General features: G+C 38.0%; 1 long non-coding RNA gene across 1 annotated transcript; it reads right to left on the bottom strand.

Annotated features, from left to right (window-relative positions):
* Positions 1–11,330: 11,330 nt before the first annotated feature.
* On the bottom strand, positions 11,331–16,347 carry LOC122142314. The gene is made up of 3 exons (XR_006158521.1): positions 16,200–16,347; positions 13,490–13,585; positions 11,331–11,517 (listed from the first exon to the last, which is right to left on the bottom strand). It is a non-coding gene; the product is annotated as an uncharacterized LOC122142314 (long non-coding RNA).
* Between the last annotated feature and the right edge of the window lie 303 nt (positions 16,348–16,650).

Below are 16,650 nucleotides of genomic sequence, written 5' to 3'. Positions count from 1 at the left end.
AAAATTTAAGGAAAATGCATTTAATAGAGACACCAGTAGCAGTATTAGTATCCATACTACAATAACAACAGGCTAAAAACACATTTAAAATATACTATCTTTATGTTTCTACATTCATTTGTCAATTAATCAATGTAATAGGATCAATGTAAAATTATGACAATATAAATATGTGATTAATCATGATTAATGGCAGAAAAATGTTTGATTAGTTTTTTAATCAATTGACAGACAGCACTAATGTTAACCTTTTGTAGATTTTAGATTTCAATTTAATTTTTAATTTTATAGTTCCCCCCCAGAAAGAGATCGGGACGACCTCCACCCCCTTGGACCCCTTCAAATTTTCTGTTTAATAATCCAGCCCTCAAATGAAGCTAACTGAATAGCCCTGCTCTATTCTGTTAACATGGATGTGGAAAAATATATGCACCACAAACGCACAGCAAACAGAGTATGTGTGAAGGTGTAACACGATGGCCTGCTCTATCTGCCGAAAACATGCAAAGGACAAGAATCTCAAAGTTTTTTTTTTTTTTTTTTTTTTTCTTGTAAGTAAAGGACAAATTAAAAACATTTAAAATATGTTTAGTCATTGTAGTAGCAATAACTACCTGTTTCAGCAAAAAGAGTTTCATGGCCGGTAAAAAAAAAAATATTTGGGTCTGTCAATTCTATCACATTACCACCCATCGGCAGGTGTGGCAAAATACAATATATGTGTAGCTACAAATATACCCGTGTGACTTATGACTGGTTTTGTGGTCCAGGGTCACAAATAATGTTAAATTGAATGATAAATGTCTTTTGTGATGTTTCATATAAACATAAACATAATTTGGATATTAGTGTATTTTATCTGATACGAATAATAACTTATTAGAAAGTTATTATTAAGAGAGACATACAAAATGTGCAGGACCAGAATTGAGAAATACTGCTTTGAAGCAATGACAGTGATCTACTTAATAATACTCTGTGGTTTCTTGTTCAGTCAGTGGTGTGAAATAACTGGTGTTTGAGGAAACAAACTGCACTTCACATAGCATGTAAAGCAGAAATGAAAATTGCCGGTTTATTTTTTGCTGACTAGATAACACATTTCAGTTTTAAAAGTATGCAGCGTCTGCCTTACTCTTCTTAATGTGTGGGAGTTTAAGACAGTATGTATTAGATTAAAGAGTTTTTAACTGTGAAATAAATAGCCATCAGTCCACTAAACCTAAAAAAAACAATGGAAAGTGCACACACCTGCTTTAGGGAATCTTCTTCTCCAAAATTGTCTCCCCTGTGTGTCTTAATCTTTGTCCTGTGAGAGGAAGAAAAAATAACACTGAAGATGTGACTTGACTATATGTGACTGAAGTGCTTTGTAAAAGCTAATCTGAACACTGTATGAAGTCAAACACTAGCAGTTCCTATGTTCTAACTGTGGCTGATGCTTAAACTAACACAAGCACAATGCTAAGTATCTTAAAATAATCAGTTTCTAAATTACAACAGCGATGGCTAAGTAACTGTAAGTTTGATTACATTTACCTTGTACAAAATCCAATAGCAGAGAATGGAGCTGGAACATAAAAATATACTTTAGTGAATAATGACTTAAAACTTAGACAGATAAAGGTCTTAAAGGGACAGTTCACCCCAAAATGAAAATTTGTAGAACATAAACATTTAAAAAAAAAAAAAAAAAAACTTTTGGTTACTATACAAACGTGTGCTTGCCGAACCAGTGATGTTTGTTTTCAGGCATGAAGCACATGTGTTTCAGCTTCAGTTATAATTTCAGGCTTTAAAAGTTTACAATCTAATTTGAGTCTATTGAGTCTTTTGTCTATTTTGATGTATCCATTAGCTGTCTAGTATACTGAATCCATATGTAATGGTTTTTACAATGTACAAACTGTATATTAATATATTATTAATGTATTAACTACAGTTAATAAACTATGAATTAACTATAAACTAACAGTTTGTTAATGATTTGTAATTTATTAGTGTATGCTTATCATAAAGTGTTACCAATTAATATTATAGTGAACATGATTGTTTTGTTTTTATTCAATTTTACAAATCTTAGAAAAGTGTTTACATGAAGATTGTATGTTAAATTAATTGTAAATCATGTTTAGTGAGGTTCTTACCACAGAGCGTAGGTATATGTGCAACTCGTTTCATATCCCAAGTATTCTTAAGGCATGTGGTAGGATTTGCGGAGAAACAAAAAACAAATGTAATCTATCATTAAGAGAAAATCTCTAATCATCACATGCACTCGTGCATTTATACGAGTGCACAGCAGTTCGTGCCAGCACACTTAGGAAAAGCACACAAGTGAGTCATTTTGAAACATCAAGACAAATATAATCTTGACACAAAACACGAATATCTCTTCTCTGAGGCTAATATATCCATTCTGAGACATTCAGACAAAATAATACAGCCTAGAAAGTGTGCAAAGCGCTACCTCTATAATCACAAAAAGCTGTCATTCACTACAATTCATCGTGATCTCACGGCATTCCGTTAATCAATGAAGCTGTCTACAGTGCACAGTGAATCTCTTATCTACACATTGTTATGAGAGGATTCGCAAGCTTGCAGAACTCAGCACCTGGCAAAAACTTTGCATTTTGAGCAGTGAGTGAACTTTTGAGGCTCTCCATCACACAAATACACACTGGAGCATTTGCCAAATTTGTTTTGCCAATATCAGATGGGGCCCTCTGATTCCCTTGGGCCCTAAGCAGCCCTTACCACGCTTATTGGTTATGTCCACCCCTGAGATCGAGAGAGAGAAATGACACTTGTGTGTGTTACCTGCGTGTCTCTCCACAAACAATGAAGCTGTGTTTAGTTACTTCAACAGCAATTTTACCACCTCGTTGCTGAGGTATAGGTATATGTAGTGATCTATTATCTACGCTACTTTATTTATAAAAGTCATGGGGAAGTATTGACAAGTTTGTGTGTGTGAGCAGAGAGAGTGCTCTCTGACCCCCCCCCCCCATATATATATATATATATATATATATATATATATATATATATATATATATATATATATATATATATATATATATATATATATATATATACAGTATATGTAGTTGTGCTCATAAGTTTACATACCCCTTGCAGAATGTGCAATATGTTAATAACTAAAACAAAATAATAGAGATTGTGAAAATGGCATGTTATTTTTTTTAGTACTGTCCTGAATAAGCCATTTCACATAACAGATGTTTTCATATGCTCCACAAGACAAAATATGACCCCATTCAAAAGTTTACATACCCTTGAATCTTAATATTATGTGTCATTTCCTGGATGATCCACGACTGTTTTTATATTTTGTGATAGTTGTTCATGAGTCCATTGTTGGTCCTGAGCAGTTCAACTGCCTTCTGTTCTTAAGATAAATCCTCCAGCTCCTGCACATTCTTTGGTTTTCCTGCATCTTTGAACCCTTTCCTAAAGTGACTGTATGATTTTGAGATCCATATTTTCACACTGAGGACAACAGAGGGACTCATACACAACCATTACAAAAGGTTGAAACATTTACTGATGCTCAAGAAGCCAACACAATGCATTAAGAGCCAGGGGTGAAAACTTTTGAACAGAATGATGATGTGTAAACTTAAAAAAGTTAACACCCCTGTCAACTACAGACCAGTTTCCCTTCATTGCATAAAAACTTGAATGAGCTGTGTTCAACCATGTCTCTGCCTTTCTCACACTGTACAACCTCCTCTAAAGCAACCAGTCTGTCAGTGATCTGGAAGGAGGACCCAATCGCAGTGTGAATAACAGAGGTTTATTGACAAAACAAACTGATACAAGAAGGTAGTGAGGTGCACATGTGAAACCCCAACCGGAAAACAGTAAACAGAGACAGCTAGTGAAGGCCACTGGAACAGCCTTAGACATCAACTGGCAGAATATTATAGCAGCAGAGGGAGCAGCAAGACCAGGCCGGTGGAGAGACCAGAGCAAAGCACCAGAGAGCTGAGCTCGGATACTTGTTGACCATAAATTCTGAAGCACCCCAGCTGCCAGGCAAGGGAACCAGTGGGCAGGAACAGGAAATATAACACCACAAGACAAAACTAAGCTCCACAGGAACAAAAATAACTCCAAGGCAGGCAAGAGAATAAACAAAACAAAAACGAGTAATAAAAGGGAAAAATTATTATTATTATTATTATTATTATTATTATTATTATTATTATTATTATTATTATTATAATATTAACCAACACAACTTAAATATCAACCTAAAATGCAAACAAAAGATCAGAAGTAAGAGAACTAAATGAATACTAAAAAGCAAAAAGACAAAACCAGACCAAATCCAAAAACAAGGAGCAAGAATACATAGAACATAGAATACAAGAGACAAGACTAAGGCAAGAACTAGAGCACAAGATTAAACAGGCAGTGAGACAGGAACACATACTCAGCCACATCCACAGACAGAGACAAAGACAGTGACAGTGAGGGTAAGAATGACCACGAACCGGCAAAGACAATAGGGCAAGGGGCACTATAAATAGGAAGGAAAACACAGGAGGAACAGGTGAGCACAATTAGACCAACAAGGCTAACAAGAGGGTGTGGTAAAGATCATGTGACCCTTCGACAGAGGTGCACGCACGGTCCTTCGCTCTGCTCACTTTGTCAAATATTCTACAATCCTGATTTTCTATTTACTCCATCATGAGTACTTCAACAGTCAAGGACAATTGGAAAAGATTGATTTAGCAATCACCAATAAAGAAAAAAATTCAAAGATTCCAACATCAATAAAGAAGAGCCTGGTGGCACCATTGCTAAAGGCATGAAGCTAGCACTTAAAGAGCAGCAAAGTACTTTGGATTTGGTTGTGGCCTCGACAGTAAGAGATGTGATAGACTCTGTACTGACCCCGGTATTGTGTGACCTACATATGGACATACTAGCGACCAACAATTCTGTAAAAGAACTAAAAGCAGAAGTTGAAAAGCTAGCCATCACGGCGAAACAGTTCAAGCAGCTGAACGTGACGATAGGAGAACAGTCACGAACCTGAGAAAGCAGCTAGCACAACTTACTGATAAAGTGAAAAACTTGAAGGATAGGAGCAGGAGAAATAATGTACGACTGGAGGGGTTACCAGAGGGGGTGGAAGGCTCCGATGCAGCTGGCTTTCTCAGAGATAATCTTTGGGATTGGGAAGTGGGAAGTGGATTCCTGCACTGAAAGGGCGCGATATTGAGATTGAGTGAGCTCATCATGTGTATGACAGAAAAAAAAGTAACTCAGAGTGTACTCTTTCTTTCGTGTACTGAGATGGCAAGACAGATCAGCGATCCTGAAGGGTGCACGGCAGGCATACCTGGTGAAATATATGCAGGATAATGTCACGCTGCTGTTTTTTCCTGACTTCAGTCCAGCCACGTCTGAGAAGGAATCTCAACCCAGTCCTTAGGAGGATGACAGCACTGGGTCTGTAGCCATTTCTCATCTATCCGGCAATAATTAAACTACGACACAATGGTGAGCAGATAATGTTTGACTCTTCTCAGAAAGCAGAGAATTTTAACAGCTCACTGTTACAGAAGAAGGCATCTTAACTGCCCATGAGAGGAGAATAACAAGCTGGACATGGACACTTAAGTTGCTGCTGTGATCTTCTATCCTTCAATATTGTCTTGTTACTTATAATCTTTGAAATCTTTTTTAGAGCTAATGGAGAGAAGGTTTGATTAATAGTTCTTGACACTGGGTTTTTTGGGGACCGGTTTTGTGTTGGTGTGGATCGGTCACGTATCCAAATATTGTTCTTTTTTCTTTCTTTTTTTCCCTTCTTAGGCAGACCTATATTCTTGGTAATGTGGAGTCTGTTTTGGTTCTTGTTCAAAGTTTTTTGTCGTCCTTTTTCTGTGCTACTTTTATTTTATACAACAGACATTAATATCTTTATTTATTTCATTTGAATTTTAAAAGGATTGCGAACTCGGGTGGTTTAGCATATAGAATTACTTATCTGACCTTGATTTATCTGTCGACTTGGGAGGGGTGTAGTCTAACCTTAGTTTGGCCTTTAGGGACTTGGCTCATCGTCTTATATATTTCAAAGTTATTCATGGAGCATGTATAGTAACACAGAGTGTGTGGATGATGTCTGTTGTTATTGTTTTGTGATGTTTTTTGTATGTATAAAAATAAATAAAAATATGATCATAAAAAAAAGACGGTGTGGTAAAGAGGAAACAAGGAGGAGGGGCTAGAGAAGCACATGGCTGAGAAAACAATCAACTAGGCCATGTGCTGACTCAAGACAACATAGACACAAGAAACAAACACAAGACAAACAGAGTGTGTGTGTCTGTTTTGTTTAATTGTTGGTTATTCAGAGGATGCTTTGTTGTTATTTGTTGTTGAAGTAATAATTGTTGGAGTGGATTCCAAATCTTGCATCTGTCCACTGCTTCTGACATGGTTGTAGCAAATTAGCTCAAAAGAGAAAAAATTATAACTAGTCATAATTAATAAATATTTAGATTAGATCTTAGAATTAACTGTAGCAGAATCAGTATTAAAATTATTTGATCCGTCCATCCACCGAGCAGACAATATAATAATTTATCAATTCTAGGAAAGATTATTTTCCTGACCAAGGAAGAATAGCTTTCCTACTTTATGCAGTACTAGCAGTAATTTAGCATGTAGCAAGATTCAACATTCAGTGATTATAAATCGTGAGCAACACACAGAGACAATCAATTGTGAATATAAGCGGTTTAATAAATGAAACTATGGCTAAATTAAGCAAAACACACACACACACACACACACACACACACACACACACACACACACACACATATATATATATATATATATATACAGAATGAAGGAAAGTAAGGAAAGAGAGAGAAGAACAAAAAAAGGCAGTATTTCACATCAGTTAACCACAACCTGATGAGAATCAAAGAATCAAAATCACTTTAAAAGGGTCTCAAACTTAAACATACATCTAAATAGTTGTAAATGGTTACTTGCATTGGCTTCGTTGTTGGACAAAAGTCCTGATGCGGTCGACAACGGAGGTTCTTGAGTTCTTTCAGAAGTGAGCTGGAGGTTTTGCTCTGGTTCTTCTGAAGATAGGAAAGTCCACTGCGGATGGAAAAAGTTATTTTAAGATAAAAACTGCCGGAAAATAAAATTCACGGGGAGAGTTTTGAGGAGTCTTGGATAGTGTCTGTCTCAAGAAGAAAGGTTTTATGAGCAACGACTAGTCTGAGTTGGAGACTTTTGATAGGTCCTGGCTATACCCACCTTTTGGGTGGGATGGCCAATCAGAGGCATGAATTTTGAGCAGGAGAAACTTTCTTTGTCTCTGTTTATGGTCCATTTGCATGTTTATTGCTGTTCTGGAAGATTGGTGCAGTTTTCCCGAAAATATGCTACAAATAGTATGCAGGGGCCTGTCTACGTGGTGGACAGGCCCCTTTTTTCTAATTCAGGTGAAGAGTAGGCTTGTAACGATCAGTCCACTGAGGCGAGTGTAGATGAACCCAAGTACAGTTTATTTACAATGGTGCAATCCAAAATCCAAACAAGATACACAGACTTGACTAGAACAGACTTGACATGGCATGGCATGAACAGACTTGACGTGGCATGAAACAGACTTGATATAGCATGAACCGACTAGACTCACCGACAGCAGGTTACAACGTTACGTTAATACTCGACCAAGCACAATGGCAAAAACATGACTACTTATACAAACAATGAGGGTCACGTGACAAGAACAAAGCAATGGGAACAAGACACATGACTAAAGCAACCAATGAGAACAAAACAGAACTGATAATCACATGACCAGACAATAACCAATGAGAACCTGACACATACACAAAGCAGAGATACACGATGGCAAGGGAAGCATGACATAAACAGCAAAAATCAAACAATAACAAAATAAAAGACATGAAAACATGAACATGAAACAAAAGCCAAAACAGACCTTACATACCACCGCCCCCTCTAAGGGCGGCCCCTGACGCCCACACAACAGAACCCAAAAAGTTCAGGAGGGTGGTGGAGTGGAGGAGGAACAGACCATGAAGCAGAGGGGGACCTGGGCCGTGGAGCAGTGACAGACCCTGAAGCAGAGGGGGACCTGGGACTGTGGAGCAGTGACAGACAATGGGGCAGATCCAGAGCAGTATGGAGCCATGGTGGAGCAGGCCCAGCGGGGAGCCATGGCGGTGCAGGCCCAGCGGGGAGCCATGGTGAAGCAGAGACATGGACAGACCACTTGGCCATTACAGGACAGGCAGTGAGTTCATGAGCGGCCTCCGTGGCTGAGACAGGACAGGCAGTGAGTTCATGAACGGCCTCCGTGGCTGAGACAGGACGGGCAGTGAGTTCATGAGCGGCCTCCGTGGCCGAGACAGGACAGGCACTGAGTTCATGAGCAGCCTCCGTGGCCAAGAAAGGACAGGCAGTGAGTTTGTGGATGGCCTCCATGGCCGTGACAGGGCAGGCAGAGAGTTCGTGGATGGCCTCCTCAGCTGTGGCAGGACAGGCAGATAGTTTGTGGATGGCCTCCTTGGTCGTGACAGGACAGGCAGAGAGCTCGTATGTGGGAGCCACCACCTTGGGAGGTTCTGTAGTGGACCCCGCCTCCTCTGGAGGTTCTGCAGCGGAAGCTGACACCTTTGGAGGCACTGGAGTGGATTCATGGTCAGGAGAAGCCTCAGGAACAGACTCGTGGACAGGAAAAGTCTCTGGAGCACAGTGAGCGGCCCACACACTCAAAATGGTGACTGCCATTACTAGAAGTACTGAGGCCACGGGAACAGTCTCAGTGACTGCCAAGACTTGACGAGACTCAGGTGAGACATCTTGGCCGGGGACTCTGGCATGGCGGCCATCTTGGCCAGGGACTCTGGCATGTTGGCCATCTTGGCCGGGGACTCTGGCATGGCGGCCATCTTGTGTGAAGGCCCTGGCTCGACAGGTATGTCGTGACGGGACTCTGGAATGGCGGCCATGTCGTGACGGGACTCTGGAATGACGGCCATGTCGTGACGGGACTCTGGAATGGCGGCCATGTCGTGACGGGACTCTGGAATGGCGGCCATGTCGTGACGGGACTCTGGAATGGCGGCCATGTCGTGACGGGACTCTGGAATGGCGGCCATGTCGTGACGGGACTCTGGAATGGCGGCCATGTCGTGACGGGACTCTGGAATGGGCGGCCATGTCGTGACGGGACTCTGGAATGGCGGCCATGTCGTGACGGGACTCTGGAATGGCGGCCATGTCGTGACGGGACTCTGGAATGGCGGCCATGTCGTGACGGGACTCTGGAATGGCGGCCATGTCGTGACAGAACATGACTACTTATACAAACAATGAGGGTCACATGACAAGAACAAACCAATGGGAACAAGACACATGACTAAAGCAACCAATGAGAACAAAACAGAACTGATAATCACATGGCCAGACAATAACCAATGAGAACATGACACATACACAAAGCAGAGATACATGAGGGCAAGGGAAGCATGACACAAACAGCAAAATCAAACAATAACAAAATAAAAGACATGAAAACATGAACATGAAACAAAACCCAAAACAGACCTTACAAGGCTTTTCTCACTAAATGGAAGCAAGCTGAATATAGTTGGCCTTTTCTAGTTACTTATTTTATTCATACTTATTTTAGTTAAGTGTGTAAATTGTAAATGTGCATTTATTAAATTATTTTATTTAGTGCATTTGTATTTTGTTGTTTTTGTATATAGTTATGCAATAAAAGCGTATCAACCAGGTTCCAGAAATAATCACTGAGGGTGCTTAATGAGGGTGCTCTAGTCTTAATGCACATTTTCACATATTTTGTCCAGTCTATTGCTATGGTCATCACCATGTCAAACACTGCTACTTCGAGAGCAAATCCTGCATAAATGTGCTGATGTCATTCCCGAAACTTTGCAATGTGTGTGTGGCCAAAAAAAAGGTTCTATATTTTAAATTGACTGCCTAGAAAGCTTGCAAAGAGCGCTCATAAAAACCACTAAAAAGCTGTCACTCCTTCATCTCACAAAGTTCTGTTACCAATGAATCCCACACTACGCAATTAATATATTATTAACATTGTGTACACTCTACCAACCCCCCAAACCCCCCCTGTCGTGACAACCCTCCTTTGAGGTACACTGTTAACCCTTGCTGTATTTTCTAGGGTAAATAACTGTAAAATAGCCAGTGTTTTGCTGTATCATCTGGGAACAGTATTTTACTGTAATATGAGGTGCATCTTTAAGAATTTATGCAGCTCAAATAATAAATTACAGTAAATGACTCTATGTACCCATTCCCAGCTAACAAATTTATGTTCTGAGAATGTTTTTCTAACGTTCTGTTTTGGTTGTATGAACGTTATTTGGAATGTTCCAAAAAACGTGGAAATGTCCAGTTTGTTTGACGTTACTAGAACGTTATTTTATGGTTAGCATAACGTTCCTACAACGTTCTTGAAACCTAAATTTGATAAAAAATCGAACGTTCTCTGAACGTTTTTTTGGAACATTCCAAGAACGTTAAAATGTCCAGTTTGCTCAACGTTGATAGAACGTTATTTTATGGTTAGCATAACGTTCTTACAACGTTCTTGAAACCCAAATTTCATAAAAAATATAACGTTCTATGAACGTTTATTTGAAACATTCCAAGAACATTAAAATGTCCAGTTTGCTTAATGTTGCTAGAACGTTATTTTATGATTATCATAACGTTCCTACAACGTTCCTGAAACCTATATTTCATACAAAATATAACATTCTATAAACGTTTTTTGGAACATTCCAAGAACGTTAAAATGTCCAGTTTGCTGAACGTTGCTAGAATGTTTTTTTATGGTTAACATAACGTTCTTACAATGTTCTTGAAACCTAAATTTCATTCAAAATATAATGTTCTATGAACGTTTATTTGGAACATTCCAAGAACGCTAAAATGTCCAGTTTGCTTAAGTTATTTATAGGTTAGCATAACCATTCCTGAAAACCTAAATTTATTAATGCAACATTCTAAGAAGGTTATTTTGAACATTCCAAAAACATTAAAGTGCTCACATTAATTAATGGTAATGTAAATTTAACATTGGAATAATGTGCCTGAACCATTCTCTCAAGTTTATTTTTTATTAACACATGGTACAACCATTCCTATAACAACAATAATGTGAATTACAAGAATTAGTTATATAAACTCCACCATTTAAAAAGAAAACTGATTAAAAAGCTATTAGTCATTAGTCAATTATTAAAGAATTAGTCATAAATGTATAGTAATAATACTGAAAAAAAAAAAAACAGTAACAAGCATTCTCAAACATTTAAGATTCTACTGGGAACTCATTTTTATTTAAAAAGCCTAATCGGTGAGAATATGAGTGTGTGGTGGTGCCAAACTAGCAGGTCCAGTCTCTTCATGCTCCGTCTGTAAAGTGAACAGATTAACTAGTGTTACTAATAGTGATTTATTATTTCTTAAACATTTTAAAATAATAGTGTTGCTATTACCTAAAAGTTAACCCTTAAATTATTCATTAGAAGTACTGAAAATTTGTACTATAAATAGTAAATCAATCCTGATTCAAAAGGTAGCTTACAAATGTTTTACAACAGAAAGGTTCATAACACATGGTAAAGTATTACACCTTAAATTAAACCTTTTTGGTCAGTGAGGGGAAATAAGGTAGTCCAGGAATATTTTTTATTTATTTATTGTGGTTTGTAAATAGAATTTATTCTGAAACAACATTCTCATTAGTGACTTTTTATTTTGACGGTGCTAACATTCTCCCTCTTGTTCACTGTTGTCATTAACAGTTCTGTCTAATACTGACAAACGTCTCTTTAATAATCATATAGAGTGGTTAAACGAAAGAATGATTCCCTTTATATTATTAGTAATAGAAAGGCTAACATTAAAATACTTCCTTGTTTGCCGTCAACATTCACAAAACATGCAAACTTAGTAGAATCTAGTTAAGATCTTGTAATTTATAAAGCCCCTTTCACACTGCACGTTGGACCCGGTGTTTTGTCTGTTTTTAATATGATGTTATGTTTTTTTGTCTTACGCTGTAACAGTGGGTAGTACAATTCAACAACGAAAAATGCTACTGTAAAGTTATGGTTTATTAACGTCTACACCTAGCACAACCCTAAACCTACCCTTACAGTACTGCAAATACAGTAATTATGTGTTATATTCGCGGTTGTAGCTAGAAGGGATACAGCTACAGGAAACCAACAATAAATATTCTTTTCTACCAATTAGATTGTGTTTTTATTAAAGTCTACACCTACCACAACCCTAAACCTACCCTTACCGTAATGCAGATACATTAAATAACGTTGTTTAGCATGAGAAAAAGGACGCAATATTGATGCGCGCATGCGCAGTAAAACCCGGGTAGGAAAATCTGACGGATAGGATAAAATGTCAGGACACGGGGAAAATTGCGGGTCGCCTTCTGTGTGTAAGCAAACACGATGTTGGGGACCTAGAAACATTGCGGGGTTCAGTCTTGGAACGAGCACTGTCTGAACAAAAGCCAGAATCAATGGAGTAAAAGGTGTGTAGTACTGATGACACATGTTATTGATATTGATCAAATTGATACAGTGAATAATTGGTATATTACAAATTATTCAGTATTTTGAATGCATGTTAAAAATACTATTCCCACAACTGGTCAAAATGCTGTTTGAAAAAGACATGTGAGCTCTGATGTTAACAAGCACGCATGAGAAGCACATGAGGAAACATGCGAGAGACGCGCTGAATGAAAGCACATTCACTCTCTGACAGTATATGGCGATAAACTGCAGAAAATGCTGCCTGGAAACCCCCATAAAGCAGCTGCACTACTTTCTAAAACATATTAAAATAATTGTAAAAAACCATTCAGATCATCAAATACTTAAATATTTAGAATTTGTTTTTTTTTTAAAATTTTTTTTTTTTTTTTTTATGTGGTTTTTAAATGTGCTATATATTTTTTTTGAAAGGGTTTTGTTTATTTATTGTTAATTCATTAAATAAAGGGTTTCATTAGTTAATTCATTAGTTCACAAACTGCCAATGAAAAACATTAATTAATCTTAGGTATTCCAATATTTAATAACACCTTAAAATCTAAAGTTGCAGCTGTGTTATTTAATGAGCTAACATGAACTTAACTTTATATATTTTTCTGTATTGCTTTATTGTACTTAAATTAAGTCATTTTTGTTATAAAGAAAAAAGTTATTTAACCTGTTATACTGTATTATGCCCCCTCCCCCTTTAATATTTAATTTAAATACCGTGATAATACCGCATACCGTGACAAAAGCATGAGCAATTAATCGAAACAGGAAAATTTAATACTGGCATAACCCTATTCTTGAATGTTACTCACTCTTGAATCACAGTGAGGAGCGTATTTCAGGGTTTTTGCGATGTAGTCTTCGAACACCTTCATTGGTACATTCGGGTGCATCTTTTTGACAAGCTTCTAAAAAGAAGTTTACAACATCTGGTTTAAGTACTTCATTAAAAATATTTGAAAAAAACCACTATGTGGACAGCTGCATGATTGATCATTAATCAGACAACCACACAAACTCATTTCTAAATGACAACGATTCTCCCGGTGTCTATTAAAACTTTGACAAAGTCTTACCAGGTCATTCAAATCTGTGTTCGCACTGCTGCTGACACACAGAGAGCAGTTCCCATGTTTGGTTATAGGGTTAGTTCAGCCAAAAATGAAAATGATGTCATTAATGACTCACCCTGTTGATGTACGACGCTGCTGACGTGTTCTCTTTTTATTGGGGCACCAGAAAACACGTCAGCAGCATCCTACATCAACAGTCACAGCAGTCACACTCACAACAGACGCTGAAGAGAAGACAATGCTGAAAAAAGTCATAATTTTTGTTATTTTTTGGACCAAAAATGTATATTCGATGGTTCAACAAATCTAACGGACCCTCTGATGTCACATGGACTACTTTGAAGATGTTTTTTATTACCTTCCTGGACATGGACAGTAGACCGTACACACAGTTTCCAATGGAGGGACTGAAAGCTCTCGGACTAAATCTAAAATATCTTAAACTGTGTTCCGAAGATGAATCCACATATAAGAATGATTTCTAAAGAATCATATGACTCTGAAGACTGAAGTTACGACACTGAAAATTCAGCTATGATCACAGGAATAAATTACATCTTAACAGATACTCACATAGAAAACAATTATTTTAAATAGTAAACATGTTTCTCAATATTAGTTTTTTTTTTCTGTATTTTGTAAAATAAATGCAAGCTTGGTGAGCAGAAGAGAATTCTTAAAAAAAAATGAGAATCGTGATCTCTATTTGAGACAAAAAAAATATTCTCAATTTATCCAGAATCGTGCAGGTCTACAGTATATGGACTAGGGCTGGGCGATATATCAAATATTAGTGATAATTTCTGAATAATTCTGACTACAATGTAAAATTTGTGAATGAAATGTAGTATTTGATTTGTCAAGAAAGACAGATTTGTATCTGTGTTTGTTTTGCACCTCTTTCTATTAACAACGTGCGTTTAAACACTTCAAAATACCAATGTAACCCTCTAACCCAGTGGTTCTCAACCTTTTTTTTCACCGGGCCGCACTATGGTCCAAGTGCAATTCTTGCGGGCCGTACGCATATCAATTACATATTACGTCACCAATATAAACCAACCTGATTTATAATATTATAGCCTAAATATTATGATATCTAATCAATTAAGATAAGGCAACTTTTTTTTTGACATGCATTTCACACCCACAGTAATTCAGCAAAAATATTAATTGTTATGCTGCGTTTCACACCAAACGCGAATAGAGCGTCAAATTAACGTCTACCACGTCTAGTTTGCCGCTTGAACATTTTGAATGCATTCGCTCGTCTAGAGTGAAATAGACGCGCGTAAAAAGCAAGAGTTTAAGCGAAATTGACGCGCGTCCAAGGCGAAATCTGCTTCTTGTGGGAGGGGCAAGTGCTAGGCGGTTTGTCTGGTTTGCAAAGATGGCTGATGTTGATCGAGCATTCGGGGCTTTTCCACTTTTTCCTACACACGTCCTCTGAATAAACACATTATCTTGTTAGCGAAAAGTAGCTGTAGGCTATATTAGGGGGGAAAATAGTTGTAAAAAATGGCGTAAAGGCAGTGGGTCGATAAACGTGTACGTGACTCAAAAGTTAAATGTGTATTTACAACACACTCTTCCAAGCGAGGTCCTTTTTATTCTGGAGGTCTCGCGGCGCGAATGTGGCGTTTAGCGCAGCAGACGCGAATTCGCGTCAAATGCGTAAATTACACAAAAGCACCATTCCTACCGCCAGACGCTCAATTTGTGCGAACTAGACGCACGAATGAGGTGAATTCGCATCTACCGCGCCGCGCTAAACGCCTCATTTGCGCTGCGAGACCTCCAGACGCGCGTGAACGTGTCTTTACATTGCCTTAACATTGAAATCATTCCACGCCAGACGCTCTATTCACGTTTTGGTTGTGAACGCAGCATTAAGTGAATTATTTTTTTTTTTTATTGTGTTCAGCATAGTGGGCCGCATTTGAATTTGTGACGGGCCGCATGCAGTCCCCAGGTTGAGAACAACTCCTCTAGTTGATGAGTAATATAATGTAGCGACTCAGTAGCAAAAGCTATTTTGTTTACTAAAGTTCGCAGTGGAGCATTGATGACAAGTTTCAGAGCTCATGATTGTTTTTGTGTGTTCACAGCGTCATCCCTGCTCTGCAGTGTGTAAAGGGACAGTTCACCCAAAAATGAAATTTCTGTCATCATTTACTCACCCTCATGTCGTTCCAAACCTGAAAGAGTTGCTTTCTTATGTTGAGCATAAAATACATTTTAAAGAATGCTGGTAATCACACAGTTGGTGGTTCCTATTGACTTCCATAATATTTATTTCCATACTATGGGAACCACCAACTGTTTTATTACCTGCATTCTTCAATTGAGTAAATGATGACAGAATTTAATTTTTGGGTGAACTATTCCTTTAATACCAGGTGTAAATGCAGTGAGTGTTACAAAATGTAATGTAAAATGTAATACTTACGAATGATCACACTGCAAATGGCAAGGTCTTTAAACGTTTTTTTCCCCTTCCTTCCCTTCATGCTATATTGCGACCAAACGCTGTTTACTCAGACTGTCCGCAATACCCTGCGGATGGCATCTCCAGGGGTTCTGCCTCCAAGGAGGCTCAAGTATGGACCTTTTTTAATAATAAAAAAAGGAATTATTACTTTGGGACAGTAATTGGTTGGTTTATATGTTTGTTTGACTGGTTTATTTATGGTTATTACCACTCATATATAGCAGGGTTTTCCAAAAGGCTTTAACCTCATTGAATAAACATGAGCACCGGGCACCTTTTCAAAACCAAAACTGGTGCGGGGCTGTTTTTATATCACTGAATTTCAGAAGGAAACCGACTGCCGCCACAAATAGAGTGTAGGCTGTATAGGGTTGGGTATCAAAAACCAGTTCCAAATTTCCAAGAACCA

This window comes from Cyprinus carpio, chromosome B24, assembly GCF_018340385.1.
Source record: "Cyprinus carpio isolate SPL01 chromosome B24, ASM1834038v1, whole genome shotgun sequence".
Classification (NCBI taxonomy): domain Eukaryota; kingdom Metazoa; phylum Chordata; class Actinopteri; order Cypriniformes; family Cyprinidae; genus Cyprinus; species Cyprinus carpio.
Note: the sequence above shows the minus strand (reverse complement) of the source record. Positions and strands in the feature narration are given on the sequence as shown.